This window comes from Podarcis bocagei (assembly GCF_964188305.1).
Source record: "Podarcis bocagei genome assembly, chromosome: 3".
Lineage (NCBI taxonomy): Eukaryota > Metazoa > Chordata > Lepidosauria > Squamata > Lacertidae > Podarcis > Podarcis bocagei.
Genome location: NC_138127.1, coordinates 95391903 through 95407646, shown reverse-complemented (window position 1 = coordinate 95407646; position 15744 = coordinate 95391903). Strand labels below are relative to the sequence as shown.

The following is a 15744-nucleotide window of genomic DNA, read 5'->3' as shown; positions in this document are numbered from 1 at the left end:
AATCAAAATAAAACAAAAACAACCCAACAATCCTTCCCCCCAACACTTTTTAACAGGGCATTGGATGTCGATCAACCAAAGGCCTTGTTAAAGAGGAATGTTTTCGTCTGGTGCCTAAAGGTGTATAGGGAAGGCGCCAGGCGGGCCTCCCTAGGGAGAGCATTTCACAAATGGGGAGCCATTGCAGAAAAGGCCTGCTCTCCTCTTGCTATCCTCCAGGCCTCTCTTGGAGGAGGTGCACAAAGAAGGGCCTCAGAAGATGATCTCAGGGTCTGGGTAGGTTCATATGGAAAGAGGAGGTCCTTGAAGACGAGGAGGAAATAAAAAGTCAAAGAGAGCAGGAATGAGGCCCCATTGAGACAGGGACACACAGGGCGTGGCAGGAGAGGAAATCTGAGGCAACTGTGGGAGGAACTGACCATCCCTGGGAGTTACTCCTGAGGAGACCAGACTGAGAAATAGGATGCTTGTGCACTGGGAAGAAAGAGCTGTGCTGAAGCACCCCCCAGGAAGGAGAAGTTTGTTGAAGGACCTGGTATTGGGAGGAATCTGGGCCTGCGGTAAAAGTGGATATTGTGAGGCAGCTGTTCTGGAATAACACCTGATGTACAGATCAGTTGTGAGCTGGTATCTTTGGCAACCCCTCTGCCACGTGGCCTGGAGAAGGCATGGAACATGCCTCCTTGGCCATCCCTTGCCCAGGGATGCAACACACAGCACTAATGCAGACGAATCTTAGAGTCAAGCTCCAGGAAAGCTTTATTGGGAGGGAGAAATATAGCTCAGAACTGCCTACAATAATTGGCAACAGCTCTCCAGGATTTAAGAAAGGGGTCTCTCCTTCCTGGAAATGCCAGGGCCAGAACATCTGCATGCAAGGCACTCTGCCCCCGGAGTGACAGCCCTTCCCCAAATGCGTTTCCTGCACCTTCCGCATAAAATGCTCTCGGTCTGGCTTAGCAAGCCATATAAAAACAATATAATTAGTCAATAAAAAGCAGCCAACAACAGGCAGATAAAACCAAGTCACTCAATAATAAATAAGACATAGCTAAAAACTCACACGGTGAGTTTAAAAGGTCTAGGAAATTGCAGAAGTCTTGAAATATCTTAAAGGCACAGGAGAATTAAAGTTCTTGCCAGGCTGCGAAGAAAAGATCGCCTGTTAATTACTGCAGGCCAGACTGCCTGTTGCTACATGGGCTGTTTCATAAAGTTGGCGATGCCAGTTTCAGCCAGTTCTGAATCCAAGCTGTTGAAGAGGATTATGAACAGGGTGGGGAGGGCTGAATCACCTAAGGACAGTGATAGTGTTCATTTTTCGGGCCCTGCATGTAGACAAGTAGCTCACTGTCAGAACTGGGTTGTGTGCAGATTTGAGGGGGGAAACATACATGGAATTCTGAACAAAAAAATGAGGAAGGGCATACAGGTCAGCCAGCAGACAGTTTGGTTCTTCTCCAACTACCTCGGCACCAGTTCCAAGTTCTCATTCATCTGATCACCTAGAAGAGGTAAAGTTGGCTGAGAGGTTGTGTGTATGTTTGAAACAAATATCCGCAATGCCTGTGAAAATAATGCCAGCAGCAATCGGGTTGCCTCTATGGCAAATATTGTTTGGAAAGTCATGTTTTGATGGGCTTTCCCTATAAAACACACAATCTGAGCTTCTCAGAGACATCTGAGGCGGGGCCTTCTTGGCACTGGCCCCTCAGTTGTGGAATTCCCTCCTTGAGGAAGTACATTGTTCCCCTCGCTGGCAGCATTTCACAATCACAACCTGAAGGAGCGTCTCCACCCCCATCGTTCAGCCCGGACACTGAGATCCAGCACCGAGGGCCTTCTGGCGGTTCCCTCATTGCGAGAAGTAAGGTTACAGGGAACCAGGCAGAGGGCCTTCTCGGTAGTGGCGCCTGCCCTGTGGAACGCCCTCCCAGCAGATGTCAAGGCAATAGACAACTATTTTACTTTTAAAAGGCATCTGAAGACAGCCCTCTTTAGGGAAGTTTTTAATGTTTGAAGCTGTACTGTTTTTAATATTCAGTTGGAAGCCGCCCAGAGTGGCTGGGGAAACCCAGCCAGATGGGCGGGGAATAAATAATAAATTATTATTATTATTATTATTATAATCCACTCTAAATACATAGTTCTTCACCCAGCCATTGTAAGAGGGTAATGTCAGTTTTGAAGTTAGGCTCTGCTGCATGTAGGTAGATTTTAACCTAATGTTTGGGTCTAACTGTATCGTAATGGTGTTGTGCAGCACCAGGACCTTCCTAAGACATTTGGGCACCTGAGGAGAACCACAAAATGGCACCCCCCCCCTCCCTGCCAGGGAAGAAGGGGTGGGTGAAATTCAGGAACATCAGGAACGATGGGAGGAATAAAGATCGACATTGGGTTCTGCTGCCTGTGTGGATCTTGCCGCCTGAGCCGGTCACCTCACCTTGCCTCATGGGTGGGCCGGCTCTGGGCTCCTGACCGAGAGGAAGGGTGTCACCAAAACAAAATGAATTCTCATTATTATCTGGACAGGTCACTGTAGAAAACAGGATGCTGAAGTAAATAGCCCTTTTGTCTGATTCAGTGGGGCTGTTGGTGCATTCGCAGTAGGGAGTGAAATATATTTGCGCAAAGCTCGCGTGCTTTCAGGGCTCATTACCGAGAAGCAATCAAGTTAAAAATAATAATAGAAAGATGTTTGGCTCTTCACATGGCATATCCCAATAGCACGAGTGCGAATCGATCCAGCTCCTTCTTGCAACCGTAGGTGCGACGGCGCCATCTGCCTGCTACAGTGGGCAGCGCGCATCTTCTGCGCAAAGCCCGTGTTGAGTTGTTGATTTAAGCTGAGTTACGCATCCTTTTAAAAAGAAGGGATTTTAATGAAAACTCTGACAGTCCCATAATTACAGAGCCAGGCTAACACCTCCACGTACCAGAAAGGCAGCAGCTTCCATAATAATATGGTAAACCGGAGCCTCACAAATGAGACAAAGAGCAAAGGCAATTTTCTCCTAAAGCAGTTCTGCATCCCAACCAAATATGCTTAATGGCACTGTCAACACTCCGGGTTCGATGGCGCCGGCTCGTTCAGCCGTGCACGTCCTTCCCCCATCAGCGCCAGGCAGTTTTGCATGCAGAGCTATTGAAACCCAATTGAGGAGCTCGGGGGTTCGTTAGAAGGCTCTCTCCGGGAGCCATCGGGGAAGGCGCACGCGGCCACCAGGATGCGCTTCTCCTCCAAATGAGCGCCTCGTGCCCTATGAAAACGGAATGCAATTGCGAGGAACCCCAGCCTCTGGGATCTGACAAAGCCCCCCAAATGCAGCAAACGGTGTTTTGGCAGAAAGCGTGCCAAGGAAACGACCGGCTTGCTTTTACAAGCTGACAGAAGCCTACAGTCTCCAATGCACCGTTGGGGAGCTAGGGAGTCAAATATGCAATAGCAGCGCAGCTTCAGGCGCTTCTGGGTGATGCTGATATTTTTATTGTATTCAGTTACGTACGTTGCTTAGGGAAGATGCAATTAAGTGTTCTGTAAAACTGTCAGAATCTTCTAAAAATGTCCGAGGGTCAGGGCCCTGGTCGCTGCATCCTTTAGGAGTCTAGCAGCACCCCTGGGTGGATCTCTGAGGATTCTTCCAGATCTCAGTGGCTTTCAATACAGTGGTACCTCGGGTTACATACGCTTCAGGTTACAGACTCCGCTAACCCAGAAATAGTACCTCGGGTTAAGAACTTTGCTTCAGGATGAGAACGGAAATCGTGCTCCGGCGGCGCGGCAGCAGCAGGAGGCCCCATTAGCTAAAGTGGTGCTTCAGGTTAAGAACAGTTTCAGGTTAAGAACGGACCTCCGGAACGAATTCAGTACATAACCAGAGGTACCACTGGACTTGGTATCCTTCTGGGCTGGAATGAGACCATGGCTGCTTCCGGATGACCTGTTTATTGAGCACTGATCCTGATGTGGTCCTAATCTTCCTTCAAACAACCCACACCATATATTTAAAGCACAGGGCATCTACCAAACAATTCTGAGAACTGCAGTTTACCCCCACAGAGCTGCAATTGCCAGCATGCTTAACCAGTGGCGAAGCTGCATGCTCCGGCACTGAGGGGCAGAGAGCAGGTGGGGTGGGGGTGGCTGGCGTGCGCCCCAGGAGGGTGGCGCAGTGCCCACGGGGGCGTGTGCCCGGTGCAGTGGGAGTGCGCAGCACATGTCCAGGGGGCAGTCACAATGATACCTCCCTCCCCAATGGTGATGGGGGCACTGCGCTCCACCCCCCGTTCCTCTCCCAGTGTGCTTAACAAACCATCGTCCCCAGGGTTCTTTGGGAGAAGTGATGTTCTTTGCATGTGTATTAACTGCGCACTAACTGTACAGGAGCATTAACTCTACAAGGGACCAGGCTCACTTCAAATGACTGCCTCAGAGAGAAGAACTACACCTTTTTCCAGCAAGGAGGGCATCCCAGATAACCACGTATTCGTGGCATGAGATTCGCAGGGAGGAATTCCCTTCCGTCTGCAACAGAGCCGCCAATAAACACATCAACCATTTTGCCCAATCCTGCAGCAATTTCTGCCTTCCACCGGCCTGATGAAGACCCAGCATCCTTGGTCAGGACGTATCCAGCACTCCATGCATCAGCATTGCTAACCACATGGCTGAAGTGGGTCCCACCATAACCAGCAATCTCCCCATCAATGGTGAGCTGGACAAGCATATTGGCAAGGCTGCTACCGCAGTGGCCCACCTCTGCAAAAAAAAAAAAGGTGTGGGAGAATGTGATGCTAAGGACCAATCCCAAGATGAAGGTCTACCACGCTTGCTGCTTTATTGAAACCACCAGGAGCAACCCCTCAATGCCTTCTACATGTGCTACATCAGGGAGATTTGGGGCATCAGGACAGTCTCAAAGATGTGCTCTCCCAAACCCATCTTCACACTGCTTTCTCAGTGACATCTACACTGGCTTTGCCGCGTCCACAGAATGGAAGATGGCAAGAATCCCAAGGATGTGCATTGCAAATATGTCTGCAAACGTGGTGCCTGGAGATAGATAGGTTGTACATCCATAGCAGTGACCAGAGAGGGAATAACTGCTGGGAAGAGCACAGAGAGAATAAACGCCATGGTGCATCTGCAGCAGCATAACCAAATGGATGCCTTCATCTGCTCCGGCTGCAACAAAACATGTCTCTCCTGTATCGATCTCTACAGCCACAGCAGGTGCTGTAAGTCTCCAACAGTTTGACGTCACCCCCAAAGGCTCAGTCCTCCATTGTCTCCCGAGACAGACAGACGCCAACAACTGTTATGATGTGAAGGTGACTAGTAAGAGCATGGCAAAGCCAGAGATCAGGCAGCGGTTTGTGCCAACTCATTTCATCATAAGCAATTTTTAAATTGTCCTTTACATAACCATGAGGATGAACTTAAAATGGAAGGGGCATGCTTTCGACATTTACGATCTACAAGAACTGCTCACTTTTAATTATTTATACTTTTCACTCGGCTTGATAGCTAATGATGATTTATATTTAACACCAGATTTTTCTAAAAAAGATTTAACTGCTTCTAAGAGCTGTGATCTGGGGTTTTTTCTTGGTTTTTAAAAAAAGATCCATTCATGATAGCTAACTAATGCCCTCTTCTGTTTTAAGCGAGTATTGCTCAAAAAGCACAATTTTTTTTATTAGTGTCGTTTTTCATTTAATCCTTACAGGGAGCCTGGCCTATATATTCCAAGAGGTGATCTACATTTTGGCAAATCACGCACCAGTCTGGGGGCCCTGGATACCAGCTCTGTGCTGGGAAGCGAACAAGATTTGGAGAGTGAGAAAGGTGGATGGGTCTTCCTTGCCCAACGTTTTCCCCAGCAAATCTTCAAGACTGGATCCTCAGGCCCACATAAACTGCATGATGTAAATAATCACAAAGGCATATAATCCCACCCCAATCTCTTTGCAAATGTAGGGTTGGCCATATTTCAAAAAGTGAAAACCCGGACACAAAGGGGGCGTTTTTTGACCAAAGCTGTCGAGTTTTTCAGCAAAATCTCAAAAAAAAAAGTTTTTGAGCTATTTTTAAGGAAAATTGCCCAAAACGGCACTGCCAACAAGGGTTGCCATACGTTCGGATTTCCCCAGACGTTTTGGCGATTTCCACCCGGACACTGTTTCCGACGGCCAAATCCCGACTTTATGCCACTTTGCAAAAGAGATATGGCAACCAACATCCCTAGTCTCATCCTTATTCAGTTTTCTGCCAAAAGATTGCTTCCCTGTGCCCAAAGTCTAAACAAAAATGCTGCTTGCCATTTCCTGGCAGATTTATTCACACTCTGGTCAGTGACCGAAATAAATTGATTCATTCATTCATTCATTCATTCATTCATTCATTCACATACATTCACTAATTTGCTGTTTTTCTAATACAATAAAGCCCAGGCAGGTTATAACAGATTAAGCACATGAAAGGGTGCAGACCAGTGATCCCTGGGAAGGACATCCCAAGGGCTGTGTGGTACTACAGGCCTTTCTCTGAGATAGTTCAGTTGGTAGGACATGAGTCTCAGAGTTCAAGTCCCACATGGGGGGGGGGGAGATTCCTGCGTTACAGGAACTGGAGCTAGATGACCCACGTGGTCCCTTCCAATTCTATGATTCTATGACCTTCATTGTGAAGGTCCTCCCTTTGTTGGTGATAGGACAGCCCCTAGCTACAAATGCCCCAGCAGAAGCTCAAGAGCTAAAGGGGGGGGGATATGGGGTGATTCCAAATCCATAGCATCCATAGCTCCCAGTACATTTCTGAGCACAATTCAAAGTGTTGGTGCTGACCTTTAAAGCCCTGAACGGCCTTGGTCCAGTATATCTGAAGGAGCGTCTCCACCCCCATCATTCTGCCCGGACACTGAGGTCCAGCGCCGAGGGCCTTCTGGCGGTTCCCTCACTGCGAGAAGCCAAGTTACAGGGAACCAGGCAGAGGGCCTTCTCAGCAGTGGTGCCCACCCTGTGGAACTCCCTCCCACCAGATGTCAAAGAGAACAACTACCAGACTTTTTGAAGACATCTGAAGGCAGCCCTGTTTAGGGAAGCTTTTAATGTTTGATGCATTATTGTATTTTGTTGGAAGCCACCCAGAGTGGCTGGAGAAGCCCAGCCAGATGGGTGGGGTATAAATTATTATTATTATTATTATTATTATTATTATTATTATTATTCCTTTCCCAGACAGGCACAGTGGTATTTCTCCTATGGTTGGCAGCAGAACTCGCCCAAGCCATTGTCCTGCCCGAAGCAAAGGACACGATGACCACTCCCTGAATCCATGTACAAAAGTCCACCAGAATGGTGGTTGAATCTTGCTTGGCAATGGGACAGTGTGTCCTCCGCTGTGCTTGGGGACCACAGACTAGCTCAGGGAACTCAGGGCAGAGGAGGTAGTGGTGCACACAGCTCTGTCCGCTCCCACCTCTCAGAATCTGCCGTCTGATCCCTTTGCCTAATAGTAGGGCCAGTCTTGATTGGAAAGAAAAGGAGGGGAATTCTAAACAGAAAAATGGGGAATCAAAAGGGGAACAGAGAGCCACCACACTAGGCCTGTCAGGGCTGGGGAAATGTTGGCTCCTTCACCATAGACAATCCCCTTCCTGGCCCAACCTCCACGGATTGCTCTGTCCAACAGCACAGCAAACAAAGAGAGCCTCAGAAAAAAAACACACACCTTTGTGACACAGCAATGCCTAGGTGGTGTCTGTGACAAGGAGTGCCCTTTTCAGCTAGTATTCATCTGCTTGTTTCCCACCCCAGCCTGCCTCACTAAGGAGCCCAGGGCAGCAAAAAGCTAAGCAGCAAAACAATGCAATTTAAACATTTTCCATTTATGGTTGCAACTGTTTCAGTGGTCTTATTTATCATTGTAGCCCACCCTGAGACCTTGTGGGGAAGGGCAGGTATGAAATGTAATAAAATAAATATATATATATTTTTAAGTAAAAAAAATTTAAAAACATAAAGCGTTTCTAAAACCAGTTATGGCTGATTCGTCAGCTATTACTGTTTCTGGAATACAGCAGCCAAAACACTGTCAGAGGCAGATTTAAGGCAACATGACTAGTTCCCCTGCTCAGGGTGCCAAGCCGAGAGGGCATCTTCCTGCCTCCTTCCCAAAGCCTAGTTAGCGCATGCCCTGTTCTGGGAAGGAGACAGGAGGGATTTTTCCTTTTTCCTTTCTCCTTCTGTGTTGGAACTCCTATCTGGGGACTTCCCTGGCTTTTTTCTGGCCCATGTTGGACCAGTCTGGATAGTTAGCCTTGGTGAAGACTTGACGTTTTTATCCCCCCCCAAAAAAAATTTTTGATTGAGTTTCCACTGCATTTTAATGTTTGGGTCTTCTCAGTGGTGGCACCTCACCTGTAGAAATCCCTTGCACGGGGTGCCATAGTTCACCAGGACTCCTCTCATAGCTTCAACAAGCTTGGGTCCAGCAGCAGCAGCAGCCAGTTGTGCCTCTTGGCATAGCCTCTCCCAGCCAGTATGCATAGAGTCCTGCTGCACATCCTCTTTGTTCTCAAAACACCTTCCAAAAAAAATCTCTGTGTAAAAGGACAGGGGTTTTTTTTCCTGTGCAACACCATGTCCAGTAGGGGCTTTTGTCTTGCAGATGGCTTTTGCAAGACCACCATCTCCCTCTGCCCTTTTGTCTGGCAAAAAAATCCAAGCTCAAACTGTCAGCTGTGATTAACCCCCAGCACCCAAGAATCTAGAGGGGGAAATCTGACACCCAGGAATCTGTGGGATCCCTCTCCCCCCACTAACCCATAGCATTATTCATGGGTTATTCCTCTGTTGTGGATGGCTCTGGGAAGAAGGACAGGATATAAATTGCAATTATAAATAAAACAAATCTCGAGGTGTGCTGAGAGGTCTGTTTTTGCCCTATTCAGCTGATTTAATGAAGATAGTTCAACCATTAGTTCCCATGGAAACACATCATCGCAGCATCCCAATGCTATTAACACTCGTTTCTTCAAGTCCAAAACTCTATCCAGGTAAGACAGACCAGAGTGATAATCCTTTCTGGAGAAATACGATAGTAAAACTCATTAAAGTATACATGGGTGGAGATGGTCCTTAAGATATCTCAGCCCAGGCCCATAATTTTTAGGGCCTTAACAGTTAAAATCAGCCATTTCAGCTAAGCCTGGGCACAAATTGGCAACCAATGAAGGTTGCACAGTATCAAAGCAAAAGGTTTTGACCACTGAATAGTCTTGCAGCTCTATTATAGAGCAACTAATTTTTCTGAATGTTTTTCTTAGGCAGTACGGTGTGAAACCAGGGATGACTGCAGAAAAAAATAGTTTCGGAGAGCAAATAGCTGGCAAGGAAGATGATAAAGGAACAAAGTTTTAATGTATGCTAGGATGACCTGCTCACTGCCTTGCCTTTTCCATCTGACCTGGAAGGGCAGGACCCTGACTGCAGAAGATGAGGCTGCTCAGCAGACTCTTGGGCTGGGATATTGCTCAGGGGTGCTGTTGTTGTTACTGATATTGATTTTTTTGTATGTGGAAATTGTTCAATTTGGTTGTGTATTTTTTATGACTTTTGTTACATTGCAATTATGTATGTTTTCATGCTGAAAGAATCTCCAGAGCTCTTAAGTGGTGCTTGGACGAAATTGCAATTTCTCCCACTCGCTGTCACTCACCTCTCCTTGAGGATTTCTCGATCCCACAGCAGAGTGCAACCCTTCCAGAGCATTTGGAAGTTTATCCCAATGTTACCTCTCTTCTTCAGAGATAATTTGCTAGTCTATCTATAATCACCACTTAATTACATCTGTTGACAGCGTCCCAACAGATGCGGCTGACCTGCTACGATGCCTCCCCGGAAGCCACTGCCTCTGGCAGCATTTCTGTTGGAATGAATAGAGTGTAATAGTCTCAAGACAGCAGGGTGGCATGGTCACAAGACTGTGATGTGGGATTACTGACACTTGTGTGAGCACCCACAATGTACCCTTGCCAACAGTAATGCCAGGGCTAAGGATGTGGGAGCAGAGGAGAGAGAAGACCCCCCCCCCTTGGCATTTAAATGTGTCTGCCAATCTCTTTCATTTGTGCCCACTGTCAATGATTAAATGAGTGCAAACCACTGAGCCTTGCTGGGTGACCTTGGGCCAAGCACCCACTCTCAGTCTCACCTACCTCACAGGGTTGTTGTGAGGATAAAATGCAGAGAACTATGATTGGCACATTAAACTCCCTCACATTGACTGCAGCTCAGCATTTGGAGCAGATAGATACTATTATATCCATAAGGATGTTCAAATATCAGTTGCACGCATCCAGCACGGCCAGCTTCCACACAACTAGAGGACAGGATCACACTTCAAAATGACCTTGACAGATTAGAGAACTGGGCCAAAACAAACAAGATGAACTTTAACAGGGAGAAATGTAAAGTATTGCACTTGGGCAAAAAAAAATGAGAGGCACAATTACAAGATGGGTGGCACCTGGCTTGAGAGCAGTACATGTGAAAAGGATCTAGGAGTCTTGGTTGACCACAAACTTGACATGAGCCAACAGTGTGACGCGGCAGCTAAAAAAGCCAATGCAATTCTGGGCTGCATCAATAGGAGTATAGCATCTAGATCAAGGGAAGTAATAGTGCCACTGTATTCTGCTCTAGTCAGACCTCACCTGGAGTACTGTGTCCAGTTCTGGGCACCACAATTCAAGAAGGACACTGACAAACTGGAGTGTGTCCAGAGGAGGGCAACCAAAATGGTCAAAGGCCTGGAAACGATGCCTTATGAGGAACGGCTAAGGGAGCTGGGCATGTTTAGCCTGGAGAAGAGGAGGTTAAGGGGTGATATGATAGCCATGTTCAAATATATAAAAGGATGTCATATAGAGGAGGAAGAAAGGTTGTTTTCTGCTGCTCCAGAGAAGCGGACACGGAGCAATGGATCCAAACTACAAGAAAGAAGATTCCACTTAAACATTAGGAAGAACTTCCTGACAGTAAGAGCTGTTCGACAGTGGAATTTGCTGCCAAGGAGTGTGGTGGAGTCTCCTACTTTGGAGGTCTTTAAGCAGAGGCTTGACAACCATATGTCAGGAGTGCTCTGATGGTGTTTCCTGCTTGGCAGGGGGTTGGACTCGATGGCCCTTGTGGTCTATTCCAACTCTATGATTCTATGATTCTATGAACTATAGCTTTAGTTAATTTCTTATTTATTTCAGTCTGCATATCTTTTTTTTTCCTTTCTGCAGTCCTGAGTTTACATACTGAAGCTTGTCAGTGTCATACTGTATGCAGTGCAACAATAAACCGGAACAGAAAGATTATAGTCTTTATATATCTAGGGCTGAATGAAAACATGCAATCATGGAATTGCAGATGTCAATGGCAGGCGTTCATTGTGCCAGCTTTGTCAATCAGCAGACAGCAAGTGTTTAGCAATCATTGCATCAACAAATAGCGGTGAATTAGATTTTGATAAACCCAGATTGCTGGAAAGCCTGCTTCTGGAAGCTCAAATGTGGAGTCTGAATTTCAGATGAGGCTGAAGATACTTTCTCGTTCCTTCTTGCTCCAGAAGTACAGATACAGGAGGGGCGTTGCTTCCGTTAGCTCCTATCTCAGGCTGTATGTTTGAGTCCCTTCCTGGATCCAGCAAGGGCCATAATGGCCCCCAAGTATGGGTCATTAAGGTAACGAAGGAAGTGGCTCTGCGGCAGGGAACAAATGGGTGCTCCTCCTCCCTCACCTGGCTGTTGGTGAGAAGGACAAGGGCCAGATGTGTGAGCTAGAAGCTAGAAGCAGGTTGTAGGCGGGGCAGATGAGAGAGCCATGCCCAATTTCTGCTGGAATCCAAGGCTGTGCAACAGTCTCAGTACCAGAGCTGCACTACCCAAAGGCCTTGCTCATTCTTCCCTTTGTGCCACTGCAGCACAATGCCTTTGCACACACATTTATCAGAACAATTCCTAAAAATGGTTTTATGTGAGGTGTAAGACTCTCATTCTAAGAATCCTAATGCTGTTTCTTATTATTTATGGCAGGTATGCTGTTTTTGATTTTTCATATGCATTATGTTAGATGATATGTTAATGCATTTCCTCCTTATGGTAGTGTGTGTGTGTGTGTGTGTGTGTGTGTGTGTGTGTGTGTACACACTTAATGTAAGTCACTTGGAGACCTTTGGGCAACGAGACTGGCAAGTTTAATAAATGAAATGGAAAGGAAAGGAAATCTCCACTTTCATCTAAAAGAGTAATAGTTCTCACATTTCTAGGGCAGAGGTAGGGAACTTCAGGTCTGGGGCTAAATGTGGCCTCCAGACCTCTCCATCTGGCCCTCAGGACTCTCCCCAGGCATCACCTCACTGCCAATGCTTTGCATCCTCAAGTGTTTGACATGACTAGAATGTGTCATGAATTCAATGAATGGCTTTTGTTTGCCTGAATGGGGCCTAGATGATGATGATGATGATAAATTATTTCTTCTGCAGCCTTCAACACCCTTCTTCTGGGCAGCTTTCAACAGAACATTAAAAAACAGAATAAAGCTTCAAACATTAAAAACTTCTCTAAACAGGGCTACCTTCAGATGTCTTCTAAAAGTCGGATAGTTGTTTATTTCCTTGACATCTGGTGGAAGGGTGTTCCACAGGGCGGGCGCCACTTCCAAGAAGGCCCTCTTCCTGCTTCCCCGTAACCTGACATCTTGCAGGGAGGGAACTGCCAGAAGGCCCTCAGAGTTGGACCTCAGTGTCTGGGCAGAACGATGGGGGTGGAGACGCTCCTTCAGGTATACTGGGCCTGCTTCCCTGTAACCTGACTTCTTGCAGGGAGGGAACTGCCAGAAGGCCCTCAGAGTTGGACCTCAGTGTCTGGGCAGAACGATGGGGGTGGAGACGCTCCTTCAGGTATACTGGGCCGAGGCCGTTTAGGGCTTTAAAGGTCAGCACCAACACTTGAAATTGTGCTCAGAAAAGTACTAGAAGCCAATGTAGGTCTTTCAAGACCAGTGTTATATGGTCTCGGTGGCCACTCCCAGTCATCAGTCTAGCTGCCACATTCTGGATTAGTTGCAGTTTCCAGTTCACCTTTAAAGGTATCCCAACGTAGAGCGCATTGCAGTAGTCCAAGCAGGAGATAACCAGAGCATTCACCACTCTGGCAAGACAGTGTGCAGGCAGGTAGGGTCTCAGCTTGTGTACCAGATGGAGCTGGTAGACAGCTGCCCTGGACACAGAATTGACCTGCACCTCCATGGACAGCTGTGAGTCCAAAATGACTCCCAGGCTGCGCACCTGGTCCTTCAGGGGCATAGTTGCCCCATTCAGGACCAGGGAGTCCCCCACACCCACCCACCCCGTTCCCCCAAAACAGTACTTCTGTCTTGTCAGGATTCAACCTCAATCTGTTAGCTGCCATCCATCCTCCAACCGCCTCCAGGCACTTACACAAGACCTTCACCGCCTTCACTGGTTCTGATTTAAAAGAGAGGTAGAGCTGGGTATCATCTGCATATCATCTGCCCAAACCCCCTGATGATCTCTCCCAGCAGCTTCATAGAGAGGGTGAGCAGATATTAGCCTACCCCAGGGGCCTGCAACCTTTAAGACAAAAAGAGCCACTTAGACCCGTTTCCGAAGGGAAAAAAAACTGGGAGCCACAAAACAAGCCAAATGTAAATAACCACACATTCTTCCCCTTCCCCCATTCTCTCTCTTTTCCCTGAGTCTATTTCAGATAGCAAAGAGGGGTATAGTACCTCTCAAATCCATTTTTTGCAAAGCACCATGTGCATAGAGGGCATTATACAAATTAATACATAGAAAAGTGTCTGTGCCTCCCTGCAGTTCAACTCCCTCTCTTTTTACTAACAGCACATATCCATTCCTTCTGCTGGTGCAACTTTCTCATCATTTCTACATAGCAGCACTTATAAACCAGTGCCAGAAAAACTGGGTGAAAGGAAGGTGAGAAGGAAGAGATATGAATATTTATGTGTGTATATGTATACATACATACACCTACACAATTACAGGTTTGAAGCCAACTTAAAATAAAAAGAGCTGGTAAGCAAAGGAATCTGTGGTACTTTCCATGGGATCCGGGGACATGTCAGCTAATACTCTTCCCTTTCTTCTTCATTTGCTTGTCTCTGCAGCAAATCTCGAGGGGGAAGGGAGAAGGGCAGGAATTGCATAGGCACGAGAGAACGGGGAAATCCCGCATGCAGGATTTTGGTGCCTAACAGCCCCCCCTCCCTCTGCAATTGCTCTCGTGTTCCCCCGCCTCTCTCTGAGGCTGAGATGCTGCATCACGGCACCTGCTGGCTACCTCTGGACCCCCTCCTCGTCACTGACAGGGAGGGCGGGCCCATTTTGTGGTTCACCTCAGGTGCTCTCCCTCAACTTGGCGCCCACTCAGAAGCAAGGCACAGAAAAGGATCCCAAAGCACCACCGCCACCACACACACACACCAAAAAAAAAACCCCGCCCCTCCATTTCCCTCAAGCGCGCGCACTCTCTCTCCCCCTCGCCTCAGGTGCCTCGCGCGCGGGGCTGAGGAGAGCGTGGCCTGGGTGGGCGGCTCTCGATGTCGCGCGGCACACGGGGCCTGAGGGCGGGCGGGCTGTGGACGGCGAAAGGGAGTGCGCCTGCGTGTGGACGCGCCTGTTTGTGGCCGGCGGTGGCAGTGGCAGCTGCGTCCACCTGAGGGGAGAACCGCCGCTGCGCCCTGGCGCGCCTTCCTGCCGCCGCCCTCCTCCTCTTCTTCCTCGCTCCCTGCACCTTGAGGGAAGAGGCGCCCGGAGCCGTGGCAAAGGTGTAAAAGAGCCACATGCGGCTCCAGAGCCGCGGGTTGCGGACCCCTGGCCTACCCTATAAAAGTACATTTAAGTTCACTGCTCTACCCAGTTTGGCTTCTGAGCCTACTCTCCTTTGACATGTGGCCTGAGCAAGGTTTCCCACTCCTGGCTTAATGGGAGGACTCAGGGTTGCAGACACAAGGGGGAGACCACTATGCATGTTGGGGGTGGGCTTAGTCAGCAGTATGTGAAACTAAACCTTCTGAGCACAACAGGAGACTTCCATATATTTTTAAGGCATAGGATATTCAGAACTCTAGTTTAGTTGTTTCTTGATACTAAGAAGCAAAATTCTCTCAATAGCATTTGTTCCTTAGAGTTAGGTTGAAGAAGAAATTTAAACCAAAATCCGACATCAGCTGCTGTCTGGTCTGACTCGCCAAAAGTATTTTAAAGATGCACATTTGCTTGGATTTAAGTTCACCCTGCAATCAAATGAATTTGCTTTATTGTGGCTATCAAAGTGTTAAGACTCAGTGCAACTTTCTCAAGAGAAGTGTTTCTAGGAACAGCATGGTCATGGCTGAATTCTTATCAATGTAGCGTTTTGTGTTTTCACACTTCCACATAACCCATAAACTTATCATCCACCTAATTCTGATATTTTAGTGTTCAAAACTGGACACTGTGCTCTGAAGTACACCTGGATGTGACTAGGTTAAGGATAGCTGAAGGATAGTTGCTATTAGCAGAAGCAAGTGCAATGAGTCCCATCAGCACAATGGGTGTGATGGCCTGGGAATCCGATTCAGAGGCTGAACCGGAGGAATCCCAGCCTGCACAGGAGTCCCCGCCTCCAGGGCCAGCTGAACTGGGGCAGGGCCTTGATTATGAAG

At 47.7% G+C, this 15744-nt stretch overlaps 1 long non-coding RNA gene across 1 annotated transcript; it reads left to right on the top strand.

Annotated features, from left to right (window-relative positions):
- Window positions 1-7829: 7829 nt before the first annotated feature.
- Window positions 7830-9370, top strand: LOC308583560. Its single transcript, XR_014006286.1, has 3 exons — window positions 7830-7964; window positions 8958-9062; window positions 9333-9370. It is a non-coding gene; the product is annotated as an uncharacterized lncRNA (long non-coding RNA).
- Window positions 9371-15744: the final 6374 nt, after the last annotated feature.